We start from the raw sequence: 19,472 nt of genomic DNA on the forward strand, positions 1-19,472 counted from the left end.
GGAACACTCGATCAACACTAGATTGCTACAATAACTTGGCATCCACTAGAGCTATAGTAACTCAACATCTATTAGAGCTATAATAACTTGACATCCACTATAGTTGTAGTAACTCAATATCCATTAGAGCTATAGTAACTTGACATCCACTAGAGCTATAGTAACTCAGCATCAACATGTAGAATGAACAAAAATGAGCAAGATAACAAGGCAACCTAGGATGCTCTTGCATCAGACAACTAGGGTTGAAAGAAATAATTCTCCTAAATCACTGAGATGTCACAATCTGAGCTTAATCTAACTAAGATTGAGAAATCCATGAAGCATCTTCAATAGGTATGTTCTTCCACTTTACCAAATATTCATAGTAATATTTTCCACTTGTACTCTTTCCAACTCTCTGATCCAATATCTATTCAACTTCTTCAATCTACTTCTTAGGATAATCTTCTAATACAAAAACTTTATCATCTAACTCATCATACTCATATGAATCAATAATATTAGATATAGGAGATATATCCATGTCATCAAGTAACTCAACTTCATAAGCATTAGCACTATCAAACTTCTTCAGGATCTTACAAGGTCCAAATTCTTCATCTTCAACTTACTATATGTTCCAACCAAAAATCTTCCTTTTTTTAAATGAACCATCACCTCATCACCAACTTCAAAATCATGATGTCTTCTAGAATTATAAGCATTCTCCTTATACTTCTGATTACTTTATTCCAATCTCAACTTCACTTCCTTATACAAAGACTCTGTAAAATCAGCACATTCTTCTCCTACAATGCTTCTCTTTTCTTCCCCAACAACATCTCTCAAATCTGATATACCTCTAGGCTAGATTCTAGTAACAATCTATAAAGGTGTTTTCCTTGTACTCCTATTCATAGAATTGTTATATGAAAACTCAGCTTGTGCCAACACTACTTCCCAATTACTTGGCTTATCTCCATCTAAACATCTCAGTAAACTACCCAAGCTTCTATTCACAACCTTTGTTTGTGTATCTATCTATGGATGGAATGTAGAACTAGACTTCAACTCAGTACCCATCTTCTTCCACAATGTCTTCCAAAAATAACCAAAAAACTTACTATCTCTTTTAGAAAAGATACTTCTTGGTAATCCATTTAATCTCACAATATCTTTAAAGAAAAGTTTAGCAACATGCTCAACATTTAATGTCTTCTTACATGGTATGAAATGAGCCATTTAAAAAAATCTATCCATCACAACAAATATAGAATCATACCCTTTCACTATCATAGGTAATCCAAGAACAAAATCCATACTAATGTCACTGCAAGGTTTCTCAGGAATAGTAATAGGTGTATACAAACTAGTATTTTGACTCACTCCTTTTGCAACTTGACAAACTCCATAACTCTTTACAAATTTTTGAACATCCTTATATATTTGTGGCCAATAATACTTCTCTTTCAGCAAACTCAATGTCTTATCAATTCCAAAATGTCTAGCCAATCCACCACTATATTTTTCCTTAATTAGATTCAACCTCATAGAACTTTTAGGAATACACAACTGAATACCTTTGAACATCATACCTTCTTGAATGAAATACTCATCATACTTACTCATGTGATCTATCAGATTTGGTTATCTAAACTCTCTCCACACCTCAGAAAAATCAGGATTAACATCATACAACTCTTTCATTTCATCATAATCAAGAACTTCAACCTTCATTTTAGTCAACAAAGAATGTCTTCTACTCAATGCATCAACTACTCTTTTAGTAACTCCACTCTTATGCTTGATAAAAATTGTGAAACTCTACAAGTACTCAACCCACTTCATATGTCTCTGATTCAATTTATGTTGACTTTCCAAGTATTGTAAATCTTTATGATTAGTATAGTGTAAAAGTACAAATTGGTGTCAACTTTTAAGCTAACTTATCAGAACAAGTGAATTTGAGTATTTCTATCTAAAAAGCAATTTTTTTTCAAAAATATGATCTTGATAAAATTATTCTACCTAAGTTATAAATGTCTATTAAATGCATTTTTTATACTAGTTAGTATCCAATTACTAAAAAAATACAATTATTTTAGAAAACTAACATTTCAATAACTTTTACTATCAATTATGATATTTTTTTAATAACATATAAACACCATTTTATAGAGCTCAAAGTCAAGAATATTCTCATATAGAGTTCACATTGTTTTATTTGATATAGTATATTGTAATTAAAAAATTCTACAAGTATGTATTATAATACTCGACAAGATGTTGATTTTAAGAAAGAAAAAATATTAAATAATACAAAAAAATAAAAAATTATATGAAGTTCTAGAGGAGAGAGTCCTTTTTCAGAATCTATAATTTTTCTTTTGGTTGAAACATATTTAGTTTGAAAAATATGGTGGGAGATGAAAACTATTGATTTGAATAAGTTGAAATTTGAATCGTTATAAAAGAGAAAATATAGGTCTAGAGCACATTTTTATTTTTGATTGTTCTAATTGCATATATTGTCGATAAAATAATCTAAGATCAATGGAAATAATTTTATTTCCATATAGTTTTGGGGTGGGAACTAGACCCCTAATTTCCAACATTTTTCAGCAACTAAAATTTATCTTTAAAAAATAAGAAAATATATAATTTTTTATTACAAATAATTATTAAAAATTATAATCCTAAAATTCATCCATTTATACACATTTCATTAGTTTACTTCATTTTAAAATTCTAAATAATAATACCTTTTTATGTCATTGAATGTGAACAACTAAACTTTTGTTGGCCTTTTCTTCTATAAAATGGTAACACAAGTTTGTGCTTTTACCCTACACAACACAAACTCCTTAGGAATCAAATAATGTCTCCACTTCTTCAAGTCTTGAAAAATAGCATAAAACTCTTGATTATACATAGAATATTTCCTTTTAGCATCATTCAACTTCTCACTAAAAAAAGCAATAGGTTTACCTCTTGACTCAATATAGCTCCTATTGCACTACCACTTGCATCACATTCAACTTGAAATACCTTATTGAAATCAAGTAAAGAAAATAAAAGTAACTCAACAACCTTTTGTTTCAAAGTCTCAAAACTCTTATTAGCTCCATGTGTACATTTAAATTCCTTTTTATCTCCTCTTATTGTCTCAGTCATAACATTACACACAGGATTAAATTTCTTATGAACTTTCTGTAGAAACTAGCCAAACCATGAAATGATCTTACCTCACCCACATTCTTAGGTGTAAGCCATTCCAAAGTTTCTTTAACCTTCTTAGGATCCATCTTCAATCCATTAGCTAAAATAAAAAATCCGATGTACACAATCCCTTCTTGCATAAAAGAACACATTTTTGGATTAGTCAACAATTTTTCCTCTTTCAACCTTTGCAATACTTTCCTAATATGATCAAGATGTTCTTCCTTAGTCTTACTAAATATTAGAATATCATCCAAATAAAAAATCACAAACTTACCCAAGCATCTTTTTAGAACTTCATTCATCAACCTCATGAAGGTACTAGGTGCATTAGTCAAACCAAAAGAGATAACCAACCATTCATACAAACCATCTTTTATTTTGAAAGTAGTCTTCCATTCATCACCTTCTCCAATTCTAATCTAATGATAGCCACTCTTCAAATAAATCTTTGTAAATTAATTTGCTCCACTCAAACAATCCATTATGTCATTCATCCTTGGCATAGGAAACCTATATTTCATTATGGTCTCGTTAATAGCTCTAGAACTAGTACACATTCTCTATTCTCCATTCCTTTTAGGTGCTAATATAGCAGGCACAACACATGGACTCAAGCTTTCTCTTATCAAAACTTTTTGCAACAACTCATGCACTTGCCTATTAAGTTCTTCATTCTCTGTAGGTGTCAATCTATATGCTGCTTTGTTCAAAAAACTAGCTGTAGGAATTGATCCATAAAATGACTTACACTTCTCATTGGAGGTAAACCATCAAGTATATCCTTTGCAAGAATCTCTTTATACTCATTTAGCGAATTTGCAATTTCTTATATTACTCGGTCAATACTACTAGCTATCACTCAGTCACCACTAATTGGCACTTGGTTAACACTATCTTCTAGCACTTGGTTACTATTGACACAACTCAATTTATTTGGAATTATAGCAAAAAAGACTTGATTTTTTTCATTTCCATTTCAAATTGTTCCCATTGACTATGCAAATTTTTATAGCAATACAATTAACCTCATCTGGACTTTCAATTAAAGGCAACAATATTTTTTTTTCTCATTCACCCAAAGAGTATATTGATTCAATATTCCATCATGGATAGCATATCTATCATGTTTCCAAGGTCTACCCAATAGAATATGAGAACAATCCATAGGCATAATATCACACAAAATTTTATCAAAGTAATATCCAATCTTGAACTTCACAAGGCATTGCTCATTTACCAATATCTTATGCTCATCTTTGATCCATGAAACATGATAGGGTTTAGGATGCTTTAGCCTTTGCAATTTCAACTTTGTAACTAGCTCTTCTAATGCCAAATTTTTAGAACTCCCACTGTCAATGATCACTTTGTAGCATTTTCCAGCCATCTTACATCTTGTCTTGAATAGACTTCTCCTTAAAATGGGTTCCTCATCACTTCCCTTATTACATAAGGTCCTTCTCACCATTAGATTTTATCTAGCCTTAGGTCCACTTGGTGAACCCTCATCATTTCCTTGAATTGCATCATTTTTGTTACCTTGCCCACTTTTAGAGGATCTACATTCAAAAGATCTATGTCCCCCTTTACCATATATATAACAATTACCATGAAATCCACCTCTAGAATAAGAATTACCTCTTCCTTGGTAAGAATTGGTACCTCCTTGGTAAAAATTACCACTTTTTCATTCAGTCTTGCCTTTGTCATCATTTTTTAACTCATATTTGCCTTTATCTTGTACAACATTGTCAGATCTACCACCTTTACCATAAGATCTACCTCTACCTCTTTGTCTTTGTTCATGTTTCTTTGTCAAGATCTCCTTAGCCTTCAAGGCATATTGGAATGTTTCTTCCACACTTTCCAACTTCAAAAAACATATTTCATCTTGTATTCTAGACCTCAATTTATTTATGTACCTTGCACATTTTCTTGACATTATCATCCACATGTCCAAATCTGATGTCTAATCTATAGAATTTCTTTGTATACTCTTTCACAGTCATGTCCTTTTTTTCTCAAATTTTGCATCTTTCTCAACAAGCTAACTTGGTAATTAGTAGGAAGGAATTTTTTCTTTACCTTGTTCACCATCTTTGGTCAAGTTCTGATCTTCTCCTTTTCTCCCCTTTGTCTATCAGTTTGCAAATGCTCCTACCATAATGAGGCATGACCTTTTAACCTAGTAACTACAATCTTCACCTTCCTATTATCAAGAGTGTTTACATACTCAATGAACTTATGTATATCTGAGATCTAATCCAACACAACATTGGTATCCAATTTTTCATCATAAGGAACAACTTCCACATCAGGCTTTGAATTTTCTCAAGATAAAACTCTCAATAATCTTACTTCATCTTGGTCTTCTTTAGGTTCTAGATTAGGGTTTAGTGCTATTTCTTCATCATCACTTACCTCATCAAGATGTGCTCCTCTCCTATGGGTTGTCTCTACAATATCTAATCTAGCTACAATTTGTCTCAATGTATTTAATATTGCATTATCAAAATTTTCTCTACCTCAAACCATCTTTACAAATTAGGTTCTTGCAAGATCGTAAAAATCTACAAGTTATAGGTCAAATCCATAGATATGTAACCCTAGAACCCAATTCACTCATGGTTCTACATGATCCAATCACCACAAGGATGAACCTTAGGCTTTGATACCACCTAAAACGGAGTGGTGAATAACTAGGGCCAAACGTATAGCCAGCTATCCAAACCACCTTGCAAGAGTTAACAAAATGGAAACACAACACATAGAACAACAACCAATGGAGGAAGAAGAGAAAAAGATTTATTGATTCATCAAATGATTAGCATACATGCCTAGCTATAGACCTTCTAGGTTATGGCTAGATACAAAATATTCAAGATCAAAGATCCCACATCAAAGTTGCAGCTCCAAAAAAGCTCTAGAATCCCTCCCAACTACCCTAAATCTAAGCCTAAACACTCTATATATACTTGCCCAAAATGACTTATAGATCATTATAGAATATTACATAAGAGAAAGGCCAACCCAAAAATGGTCTGGACACATCCCAAGAAAAGATCTTCACATAAATGTCACAATCAAAATAAATCCCACAAGTTAGCTCATAGAAATCATGTCCAAATGCTGACACTCAGCATAAACAGGAAAACTCGACACATGAAGGGTCACTCAATATACACTAAGTAACTCAACACATGAATAGTCACTCGAGATACACTAGGTAACTCAGCACATGAAGGAACACTCGATCAACACTAGATTGCTACAGCAATGCAGCATCCACTAGAGCTATTGTAACTTAGCATCCATTAGAGCTACAATAACTCAACATCCACTAGAGTTATAGTAACTTGGCATTCATTAGATCTATAGTAAATTGGCATCCATTAGAGTTATAGTAACTCAGCATCAAAATGTAGAATGACCAAAAATGAGAAGGATAACAAGGCAACCTAGGATGCTCTTGCACCACTTCTTTGGCTTCTTCTTCCTCAACACCTTCTACAATTTTTGTCTCTTCCTCTTGGTAATCTTCACCTAGTCCTTGTTTTAATGAAAGTGGTGCTTGAATCTAAGTGTCTTGTTCCTCTTCCTGCTCGACACTTTTTCCAAATTTAGCTTTCAATTTATTTACCAACTTATCCTTTTTCTTGATGATAGAGGCAATCTTTAATTTCATGGTAATATTTGATTTGGCCATCTCATAATTACCAAATGCTTTGGCATTTTAATCTATTTCTTCTAAAAGTAATGTTGTTATTACTATAGAGGCCTCATCTACATTAATTTCATAGCCTAATGACCTTACCCATCTTACTCTTAGAGTTGCTACTTGAACAAATGTATAATCAGCATCAACTAGGAAACAAACATCATCATAATGTTTTTCCACTAATGATACTAAAATTCTTAATCTTTTCTTCATTGATTGCTTGAAGTCCTCAAAGTAACTAGTAATTATTGACTCAAAATTATTAATTAACTATTTAATAATCTCACCTATTTGAACTACTATAGACCTATTTTTATTCCATGCCACAGTGCCAAATGTAGGAAATGTGTTTTGAACATAAAAGAAGATACATATCAAAATAGATCCAAATTTTTAGTAAACAATCTTTGTCTTCCTTATTGCTCCTAGGCTTTCAATCAATTGTTATAGTTGTAGCTTGGCAAGATCATATGTATGATCCTTATTCACAATCTTATAACCCAAATCTAATGAAATACAGGGCACATTGTTCAATCTACTTGACTGGTAAAACTTATGTGCAATTACTCTTACTAAAAAATCTATTAGAGGATTTATGATGGTGTCAATTGTCATTCCCCTCTTATTTCACACAGCCCTTGTGTTCTTCTCAATAACTTCTTTGGATTCACTCCTCATAGTCTTAGGCCAATATAGGGTTGGATACCCTATTAACCTATGGGTTATTCTTTTGGTGATTTTGATAAGCCCATTATCTAACCGTAGTGAACTATCATGAATCCTACTCAATACAATTCTGATTGATTCAGTTTTGAAAACATTAGGGAAATCTAGGGCATGAGTTAACCTTATTTTTCTATAAAATCTTGTATTCTTCCCTCAAAACTTAATTTTCAAAAAAAATTCAATATGCTTCTCTTATTTCCATGTCACCAATACTTCCAATTTTATAGTTGTAACACTTTCTGACATCTTGAATCAGTAAAACTTTTGGTGGTATAATAGATATCGCACCAAAGGGATCTTTCTTATATGCAATGTCTAACATGGCTTTGAAAATAGGTTGTTTAACTTTTTTAGTAAGAAAATAAACATTAAAAACCTCATTAAACTCTACACCCTTTGAACTAGATGTCATTTTATGAAACTAGGGTTTATGAAATAAGAAACAACATAGCATAGTACACATTAAATACCTTGCAAAATCTAATGAAATAGTGTCAAATTATTGTTCAAATCTTTTGCAAATGCTTCAAATGGAATTTCTAGATCTCCTATACCTCTGCTTTCTCTTTCTTGATTTCAAATGATATAAAAATGAGCTAAAATCAATCAAATACCCCTTTGAAGTACTATAATTAATTCTGAGTGCTTACATAGCTATAAGTTTGACATTAACTAAATTCTAGATCACTCCACATCCATTAGTCTTTTCATTAATCTGGCAACATTACAAGCTCAATAACATCTATCCATTCTATTGGCTCGATATCCTCTAGCATTTCACTCAGTAATCATAGGAAACTTTTCATGCTCGGCAATAGCATGAAAAACTTAAAGATTTTTCTTTGATTCTTGATATAATCTTGCATCTTTGTTCATGCTTATGTAAACTTTTCAATACTAAATTATTTGAAATTGATGTATAGTATAATTTTTTTTTTGAATATCAATCCCACATACCTCTTGATTACTTAGTTTGATGAGGTCTGATCACCTAACCCATTGGGTGAATTGATCCCTTCTCCACTTGATGTGTTGCAATCTTCCTTTATCTTCTATGTCTTTTTCATATCATTTCTCACATTTTCAACAGCTACGTTGCCTTTCCTTTATTGAACTAACAACTTGGTGCCTTTGACCTTGTTGGACAATATCAACTGATGTGACCAATCTTCAAATAGGTAAAACATGTGGTTTGACTCAACCACATTTTGTAGTCATTTTTGAAGTTTGTTCTAATAAAATTCTTAGGAAAATGTCCATACTCTTGATAATAATGATAGTTATATCTTGTATTATAGTCCTAGTTATAAGATTTTCCATTTTTCTTTACCTTTGTTTACTAGTCTAATGACCACATGAGTTTGGATCTGCACTCAAAAGCTTTATGTCCATACTTTTGATAGTTACAACAACATCCTAAAAAATCTTTGTGCATACATGGTGTTATTTTTGCATTCATGTGCTTGATGACCTTATTTTTTGCACTTATGGTAATGAACCATGCTCTTATACTTGACATTTTGATTTACAGTCTTACTCCTACACACATTAGCAATATGTCTTTCTTACCACAATTATGACAAGTAGGTTTGGAATTTTTACCTTGGTTGCTCCTTTCTTCAACACTTTTGAATAATTCTCCTTTAGTAATTGTGTATCCTAGTCCAGGTGTATCATTATTGGATCTAGGGGATCTCAATAATTTCTCAAAAGTATTTAATGGCTTCACTTGGTTTATTGAAACTTTTAGCAAATTCCTTTTCCCTTTTAGGTCATTGTACAATTTCTCATTCTGCAACTCTAATGTTGTTATGTTGATGTCCTTGACATTCAATTCATACTTTGTATTCATTATTTGACTCAAAGAGTCTAATTGCATGTTAGAAATCTTAGTTAGCTCTACTAATTTCTATTGGTCTCAAATTGGTCCAAGCCAAAAATTCAACAAGTGCCAAGTTATTCAAATGTTGAGCAAGTTTCAAATGTCGAGTAACAGTTGATGCTAATCAAAGTATAGGAGCTAAGTAAAGCATAGGTGCCAAGCAAGATAGAGTTGCTATAAGAGCTAAGCAAGATATAATCATATATGTGTCGAGCATCAGTAATCAATAAGACTCGAGTAACACAAAACCAACATATGAGTTTGTACCTTCAAAAACTCAGATGTAAATCATTTTTGAGCCAACTCAAGATGAATCTCATAGGATCTAAAAGATAAGATTGAATCTATTACATTTCCTATGTAATTAGCATGCAACCAATCAGAAAATTGGAGAAAGCATGCAACCAATCAGGAAATATGGAAAGAATTTAGCAGGAAGGATAAATGAATCACAATTGTAGGTTCATACCTAACCCTAAGTCTCAAAGCCTTTAAAATGAAGTCAAAACCCCATAATTTAGTGTTGAATGAAAGAGTAAGAAGTCATGTGGGAATGCATGAAAGAATGCTAGAAATGTTTTGAAGGAAGAAAAAGGGGTGTAAGGACCTAGAGGAAGAACAACACTATAGAATCAACTTGATTAAAATAGAGCATCAGTACTATGATCAAAGATATATTAGATCAAGAAGGATTAAATCAGATTGGACAAAACAAGGATCTAGAATCAACAATTAAAGATTATAAGTTATCAAGTTAAGATATTCTACTATACTTTCTAACCATTGTATTAGGAGATTGAAAATCCTATGATGATAGGTTGGCTTAGAAGCCATATTGTAAATCCTTAATATAGTTGTAAATATTTTGACAGGGTAACATTCAAACTGAGTGTTTTTAAATCCTTTAACCAGGTCACTTTTAATAGGGTGTAAAGCCTTTAACAAGTAGGCCTTTCATAGTGCAAACCATTGATGGTGGTCAAACTTTATAACCTTAACCAGTTACATATTGTTGCAGTGATAATTTGTGGGTGTCATCCCCACCCTAGTTTTACCTTCTCATTTTGGAGGGTTTCTAGGTGACCAAATCTTGTGTTATCTATTTTCATGCATGTCTTTACTTTCATTAGATATGTTAGATGCATGTAACTAATCTTAGTTAAAAGTTTTAGAGGTTAAATTTTGTTACTTTTTATTCACCCAATCTTTCCACTTGTAAATTCCAACAATTGGTATCAGAGCCAAGTTCTCACTAAGGAGAAGCCTTACTACTTGGAGAAAAAGATCTAGAAATGGAAGTCTACAAACTTGGGAAGATCATAGAGAATCAATAGATTTAGATAAATCTCATTCTACATTCTTTGGAAGAAGCTAGGGAAGAATTGAGAAAATTCGTAAAGAGAAGAAGAGAGATTGTCATAGTTGAGAATGATACACATTACAAGGAGATTGACACCTCAAAAGTATTTGCAAATGGAAATTACAAAGAGTTTAATGCAGCAATAGTAGACTTGATGGAAAAGAATAGAGCTCAAGTAGAAAAGATTAGAACTCTCAAGATTGAACAATAATCTCAAGCCATGATGTTTTGTGAAGTGACTAAATAGAAGAAAAGATCCATTAAAGATAAGGCTATGATAGAAGAAGATAAGATAAATCTTACCAAAAAATTGGAGGAAAAGTCAATTGAGCTTGCAAGAATTTCTAACATAAAGCTAGACACCCTAAGCCAAATGATAAATGCATATCATGAACTGAATGTCAAGGAAATTGAGATCTCCACATTGAAAATGCAAAATCAACCACTATAAAATGATCTGAAAAGAGAAAATGAGATTGTAGAGAGCTTCAAAAAACCCAATGAAGCCATCAATTACTTTGAATAGCTACTAAAATCACCAAGAGCCAGTAATGATACTTTAGGACTAGGATATACCAACACTGAAAAAGGAGAGCCATCCAAGACTACTAAACAAAGATGTGGCAAAGGTAAGAACACTAAACGTACTTCTCATTTTTGTGGTAAAAAAGGGCATACCTCTAATGTGTGTAGGAGCATGAAGGCCCATCAGCATAATAAACATAAGAACATGGGTCATTGTCACAAGTGCAACAAGCAAGGACATCAAGCACATAACTATACGACTAGAATCATCATAACACCAAGATTTGAGGGTCACTGCTACAATTGTAAGAAGTATGGACATAGAGCTTTTGAGTGCAGATCAAAGCCTATGTGGACACCTAATCAACTAGAAAAGGGAAATAATCATGGATATCACTAAAATTGGGACTACAACACCAGGCATAGCTATCACTACTATCAACAATATGGACAGATCTTAGAAAATTGCATAAGAACACATTTTAGTGGAAACTATAGCAGATGGTTGAGCCAAACTACATGCTTTAGTTGTTTAAAGACTAGACACATCAACTAAAATTGCCCAGCAAGGTCAAAGGCACCCAACTCAAAGTTCAACAAAGGAAAAGAGAAGGTAGATGTTGAACACATCAGAAGAGAAATGAACAAAACATGGAAAAAGAAAGATGGAAGTAGCACATCCAATGAAGGGATCACTTCACCCAAAAGGTCAAGTGGTCAAACTTCATCCAACTAAAAAAAAAAAGGTATGTGGGACTGATATTCAATGTTTTGTCATACATTAGTTCCAAGACAAGTACTGAAAAGGATAAATCATCTTGAATTAAGAAGCAAAGTTAAAACTTCAAATTTTCACAAGTGTTGCCGAGTTTCCTTCAAATGCTAAGTAAAATCCTAGTGTATGGTGAGTTGTTAGTTGTAGATGATTTAGTAGTGGATGTCAAATGGTAGAAAGACAATGGAAGCTAAGTAAGTAGAATTGCTTAAGGAGCTAAGTGGACAACTGTAAATGCACTAAGCATTAAATGCTATGAAATAAGGGTATATGATCACATCTTGAATCATTTTTCACCATCACGAACAAAATAGAAAAGATGAGAAAGACACAAAATGATTTACAAGCATTGTTCCAAGAATTTGAGTATATTTCAACAAAGATTTAGCATAGTTTCATTGATTTCAAGGTATTTATACTTGTGCTGACCTACGTAGTTTTGAAATTTCTTTGTGTTGAAACCCTAGATTGCACAATGGCCTCTAGTTCTAGGAAACCTCAAGAGAAAGAGTCATATGAAGTTTAATTAGTGTCAAATGAAGTTAAGCAACCTATTTTCTGACCTATCCCTAAAGTTTCCTACAAGAATGACCCAGTCGAAGCTCTATCCATAATTCCTCCTAAGGTAGTAATGGTACAAGATGTTAGCAGATGTTATAACTACAAAATAGGTGCTATTGGAGACATGGAAATTAGGGAAGCATATGATTAGTTGTGTGAAAATGGAGTTTTGAAGGAAGAATATCAAATCATTGAGAGGAAGGGCTTAACCCATGCCCTAGAGTTCCCTATTGTCTTTAAGACCAAATGGATCAGAATTGTGTTGAGTAGGATTCATGATGGTAGTTTTTGGTTAGAAGATGGCCCATTTAAGATATCAAAAAGGATTGTTCATAGGGTAATAGGGTGTCCAACCCTAGACCTTCCTAAGACCATGAGGAGTGACTCCAAGGAAGCTATTAAGAAGAATATAGGAGCCAAGTGGAACAAGAGAGGCATGACCATAGATACCATTAAGGATCCTCTTGTTGATTTTTCTATTAGAGTCATTTCCCACAAATTCTACCAGTCTAGTAGACTCAACAGTGTTCCATGCATTGCAGTAGATGTTGGCTACAAACTTATTAAAAAGGATCATACCTATGATCTAGCTGAACTACAACTATAGCAAATCAATAAAAATTTGGGAGCTATAAGAAGAACAAAGGGAGCCCAATGTAAATTTGGTACAATTTTGGTATGAATATTCTTCTATGTATAGAATTAATTCCCTTCTTTTGGAAAAGTTAGCTAGAAGACAAATCGGGGAAAATTTTGAGACATTAATGACTAGCTATTTTGAAGATTTCAAGAATTCAATGAAATAGAGACTTAGGATTCAAGTCTCACTTGTGGAGAAGCACACAAATGATATTTGTTTTCTTGTTGACATTGATTACACTTACATTCAAGCAGCCATACCAAGGGTAAGATGTCTCATTCCTCTTGGATATGAGATAAATATTGATGAGGCATCTACAACAATAACACCTCTATTAGTAGAAGTAGACAAGAGTGCCCCTCATTTTGGCACATATGATGTGGTGAGATCCAAAGTAGATATGGAGTTAAAGACAACTTATACACTTAAGAAAAAGGATAAATTAGTAAAGAAGCTCAAGGCCAAATTTGGAGAAGGCATAGCAAAGGCAAAAGAAGAAGAAGAAGATGATGAAGATGAAGAGGAACAGGGGCAAGGGCCATTAGCACTGACCCAAGGCATGGGTGAAGATGCTGAAGAAGAAGAAGGTGCCAAGAAAGAAGGAGAAGCACCTAAGGTAGAGCCCAAAAAGAGGAAAGAACAAAAGTAGCTTACTACATAGCCTAAAGGCAAGAAGAAGACAACCAAGCTAAGTCCAACAAAGCCTACCACAAGGGCAAATACAAGAGCTACAACTAAGGTGGGCAAGGAACAAGAAAATAAGAAACTATAGAACAAGGAGGGCTAGTAAAGGAAAATAAGAGAAAACATATGGCACCTCTAGAGTCAAATGAGGAGAGGATAGAGTATTATGATAATGAACAATTTAGAGTGGTAAGTCACACCACAAAATAAGATTTGGAAAATGTCTATGACAATATAAGAGATGATGCATAATTTTTAGGACTTAAAGGCATTAATTTTAATAAGCTAACAAGAGAAGAGAAAAACATAGTGGAAGAGTCAATTTATACTATAATGTCCAAGTTCAAGAATACTCCACTTGAACCAGATAATATGATGCCTAGGGAGCTATATTCAATTGTAGAAAATAAATGGCATTGCTTCCTAAATATGGAAAAGGAAATAAGAGAGTCAACATTAGCTCGTGTAATGCCTAACCTCAAAAAAGGTCAAATAAGGAAGGAAAGTAAGAAACATGGGAGAAAATTTGCACCCAAATATAGAGCCTTTAGCATATTATAAAACAAAATAGAAGATATTGTGAAAAAGTCCAAACAAATGTGGAAATTGATTTATGGGCTGACTACAATGAAAGAAGGACAAGAAGATCCCTTTAAGGGAAGGAATAATTATGAGAAAGAAGAGGAAAATGAAAATGAGGAAGAAGGAGAGAAAGAAAAGGAAGAAGTTACAGTGGAAAAGGAAACACAGAAAGGTGATATAGCAACAATTGAGGAGCAGCAACAGGAACATCATGTGCAAGACACACAATTGCCACCGCCTAGTCCTCCACATGAAATACCTACATCTATAGAGATAATAATTGTGAAAGATGTTCCTAATACCTCTAGTCAAAACATCAACCCATTGACTGCAGAGGATCTCAAAAAGCTCCTTCACCATACTACTTTGCAAGCACAATTGTGTACCAATCTAGTCTTGGTGAGTGTAGAAGAACTTTAGAGTGTAGCAATTGAGATAACCAGGGAGAAGGTGAATCCACAAGAACCACCTTTACAAACTCCAATAGCTACAAGTGAACAACCACAAGAGTAAACAACACAAGATGTATCTGCTAAGGTTGATTCCATAGTCACAGTAACTTCAACTATCGAGGAGCAAGCTAAGGAGAAGACAAGATAGAAGGATAACTCTACACCTCTTCTGATCACTATAATTGATCAAGGAAAAATTGAAGAATACAAGGAGGAGATCCCTAAGAATAAGGAACAAGAGGCAATCCAAACAATAGTCAATTTTCCTACTATAGGGACCCCTACTAGAACTATAGAGTAGTCAAGCAATGATGTAGTACCACTATAAACATTAGCACTAGGTACAAATTCTACCAAGGTAGCAAGGGTACTTCACTATGGAGGTCCTGCACTTGATGAGGAGATAGTCATACCAAGCTATGACTATAAAACAATGAACATAGAGCAAATCAATGAAGTGCAAGAGGCACTGGAAAAGAAGAAAAAGCAAGAGATACTCAAGAATGAGTATAGGCAAGGGCAAGCATTGATAGAAATCAAAGACATCTTTCCAGATGCTTTCAGCTTGCAAGTACCTAATGAGACAAAGCCCATCATGGAGCAACTATCCAACATATTGGACTAGGTAGAAAATGAAGACCTGAAGATACCTATGCTAAATTGCTTGAACAGTCTGAGAAGAAATTCTAGATGAAAGTAAATGAGAAAATATCTAGTGAAATAGCACTATCTCAAGTAGAACTAGCTAAAAAAGTTGAAAAGGTGAAAGCAGTACTTGAGAATATATTCTCATTGTACTCCAAATTATGTGATTACTCATGCTTGACACAACAAACAAGCTAGAGGATATTTAGCTTGGAAAGGAACCTCAAAGTATCTAGCACACAGCTACCAAATAATCTAGCTCAAAGTGAGAAGCATTTTGCTACAACACTTCACACCCAAAAGGAATTAGCTATACTCATAGTAAATGAGGCTAACACCAAGGCCTAGTTGATATAGATACAGTCTGCCATAACTCCTCACATGGAAGTTTTGCACAATGAGATGGCCTATGTAGAAAATATCTTGAAAAAAGATCCCAATCTTTCTACATTGGAAGGCCTAGTACACCTTGTAGCAGAAACAACCATCTAGCTTAAAGCATTGGAAATTACATTAGACAATTGGGATGCTGCTCTGAAGATCATTATGGAGGTAAATAATTTTTTTTGGCTAAATATTCAATTAATTCATAGAACCCTTTGACATAAGTGTCAAAAAGGGGGAGATTTAATAAATTGGGGGAGATAATAACCCAAAGGGGAGATACCCAAAAGGTAGAGATAATAAATATTCAAAAGGATAGATAATAAACTTTTGAGGAGAAATAAGGAGATAAAGCCAAAAGGATACAAAAACTACAAGGGAAGATGTGTGAAAGAGGGAGCAGAAACAGAGTAGATAGAAACAAAGTAGATAAGGGAAGTAATGACAAGGCAAAGATAAAGAGTATCAAAATAATTAGCATGAGACAAATCTAGCATAAGGACTTTTGGATACAAAAATGACACATTTAGCTTAGGGGGAGTTACAAGTTTTGTACATATGCCAAACAAGATGTGTATTATACTCATAGAGATTAGATTCATAATGTTTAGTTTAATGTTTTTGACACTCATGTCAAAGGGGGAGATTGTTGGTCTCAGATTGATTTTGAAAATTGAGTGTCATAACACTTAAGAAAATTCTAAGGTTGATGCCGAGTATAATATAGATGCTGAGCTACAGTATGTACCAAGCTAGAAGTTCAATAGGTGTCGAGTTATTCAAGTGCCAAGTAAGCTTCAAGTGTCAAGTGATAGTTGATGCCAAGAAAAGTATAGGAGCTGAGTAAAGCATAGGTGCCAAGCAAGATGGAGTTACTATAGCAGCTGAGGAAGATAGAATACTATATGTGTCAAGCATCAGTAATTAGTAAGTGTTGAGTAACACTAAATCAATATATGAATTTTTGCCTTCACAAACTTAGACATAAACCATTTTTTAGTAGACTCAAGATGAATCTCAAAGGATCTAAAAGATAAGATCAAATCTATTACATTTCCTATGTAATCCACATGCAACCAATCAAAAAAATTGAGAAAGCATGGAAGCAATCAGAAATATGGAAAGCATTGAGCAGGATGGATGAATCTCGATCATAGATTCATACCTAACCCTAAATCTTGAAGCCTTTAAAAAGAGGATGAAACTCTATAATTTTGTGTTGAATGAGAGAGTAAGAAGTTGTGTGGGAATTCATGAAAGGATGCTCACAAAGTTTTGAAGGAAGTAAAAGGGGTGTAAGGACTTAGAGGAAGAGCAACACTATAGAATCAAGTTGATCATAATTGAGCATAAGTACTATGAATAGAGATATATTAGATCAAGAAGAATCAGATCAAATTGGATAGAACAAGGATTCGGAATTAGCAATTGAAGATTATAATTCATTAGGTCAAGACATTCTACTATACTTTCTAACCATTGTATTAGGAGAATGAAAATTCTATGATGATAGGTTGGCTTAGCAGCCATATTGTAGATCCTTAATAAGGTTGTAAGTCCTTTAATAGGGTAACATTCAAAGTGAGTGTTTGTAAATCCTTTAACTAGGTCACTTTTAACAGGATGTAAAGCCTTTAATAGGATAGGCCTTTCATAGGTTAGACCATTGATGGTGGTCAAACTTTATAACCTTAACTAGTTACATATTGTTGCAGTGATAATTTGTGGGTGTCATCCCCACCATAGTTTTACCTTATCATTTTGGAGGGTTTTTGGGTGACCAAATCTTGTGTTATCTATTTTCTTGCATGTCTTTACTTTCATTAGATATGTTAGATGCATGCGATTAATCTCAGTTAAAAGTTTTAGAGGTTAAAGTTTGTTACTTCTGATTCACTCCTTCACCTTCTTAGAAGTAAATCTTCCCACTTGTAAATTCCAATAGATTTCTCTTTCATTATATTGGTCAAAACTCTTTTTTCCTCTTCAATCATGTTTTTTTGTTCCATAGCTTTCTTTCTTTTTTTGGTCACCTAACATAGTAGTATGGCTTGTGATTCTTGCTCTAACTTGAGATTTTTGATTTCGTCAAATTGGACTCTATTTTTTTCCATTCGATCTACAACTGTTGCATCAAATTCATTGGAGTCTCTATTAGCAAATAGCTTTTTAGTGTCCATCTCTCTATATCGTGTGTCATTCTCCTCAATAGCAATTTCCTTCATTCTCTCTAAAGATTTCTTTAGGTCTTCTCTTTCTTCATTTAGTTGATGTAGAATGTGTTCTATTTCAATTCCTTGATTCTCAATGATCTTTCCCAACTTGTAGACTTCCATTGTCAAGATCTTTTCTCAAAGTTGCAAAGATTGTCTTTTAGAGAACTAGGCTCTAATGCCAATTGTTAGAATTACAATAGGAAAGGTAAACTAATTGGGGGGGGCTAGGGGTGAATCAATAGTTTAAACTTTGACCCATAAAACATTCACCACACATCCATCTCATACATTCAATAAGTAAACTGAAATCCCATGTAAAGCATGTTCATTTAAATTATGTAAACAAATAAACATTCACACATATATGCCATGAAATATGATTACCTAGAAACCCTCCAATGAGAAGGTAAAACTGGGGTGGGGATGACACCCACAAATCTTCACTGCTGTAGTAACAAGGTGTGTCCAATGAAGGTTACAATTTTTTATCATGAGACATGATCTACCCTATAAAAGGTCTTCCTTGTTAAAGGCTTGCAATGACTATTAAGTCTCACCCTATTAAAGGATTTCAACACCCTATTAAAAGTGTGCCTTTTTAAAGGACTTTAACTCATAATTTAGTAATCACCTTGTTAGAGGATTTTAATATAGCTTGTTAGGAGTACTCTTCTAAGAGATTTAATTGATTCACCTATTAAAATGCCTCAACATTGATCCTATGGTTAGCACTTTGTTGCTTGATGATGTATCACCTCTAAATTGATGTATTCTTGATCCTTCTTGATTAGATGTCTCTCTATTGCATACTATTTCCTTCCTTAGTTCTCTTTTAACTGATTATGCAATTTCACTTCATAATTCCTTAGTCACCATGAATGCTTAGTTTGTGCATGCAAACTTCTCACTTTGCTCCTTCCACATGCATATGAAGTTTTAGGGTTTGTCCTCCTTAAGAAGATCTAGGTGACTTAGGTTTAGGTATGAATAAATAGTTGTGATTCATCTATTTTGACACTTAAACCTTCCCTTTTCCTAATTGGATGCATGTAACTCATAGGGATTCCAACTTAAGATTCATCCTTATCACCAAAATATCATAATTCAATTTGTAAGTC

Source organism: Cupressus sempervirens, chromosome 11 (genome assembly GCF_028749045.1).
Source record: "Cupressus sempervirens isolate cs-2001-9-10 chromosome 11, ASM2874904v1, whole genome shotgun sequence".
Taxonomy (NCBI): Eukaryota; Viridiplantae; Streptophyta; class Pinopsida; order Cupressales; family Cupressaceae; genus Cupressus; species Cupressus sempervirens.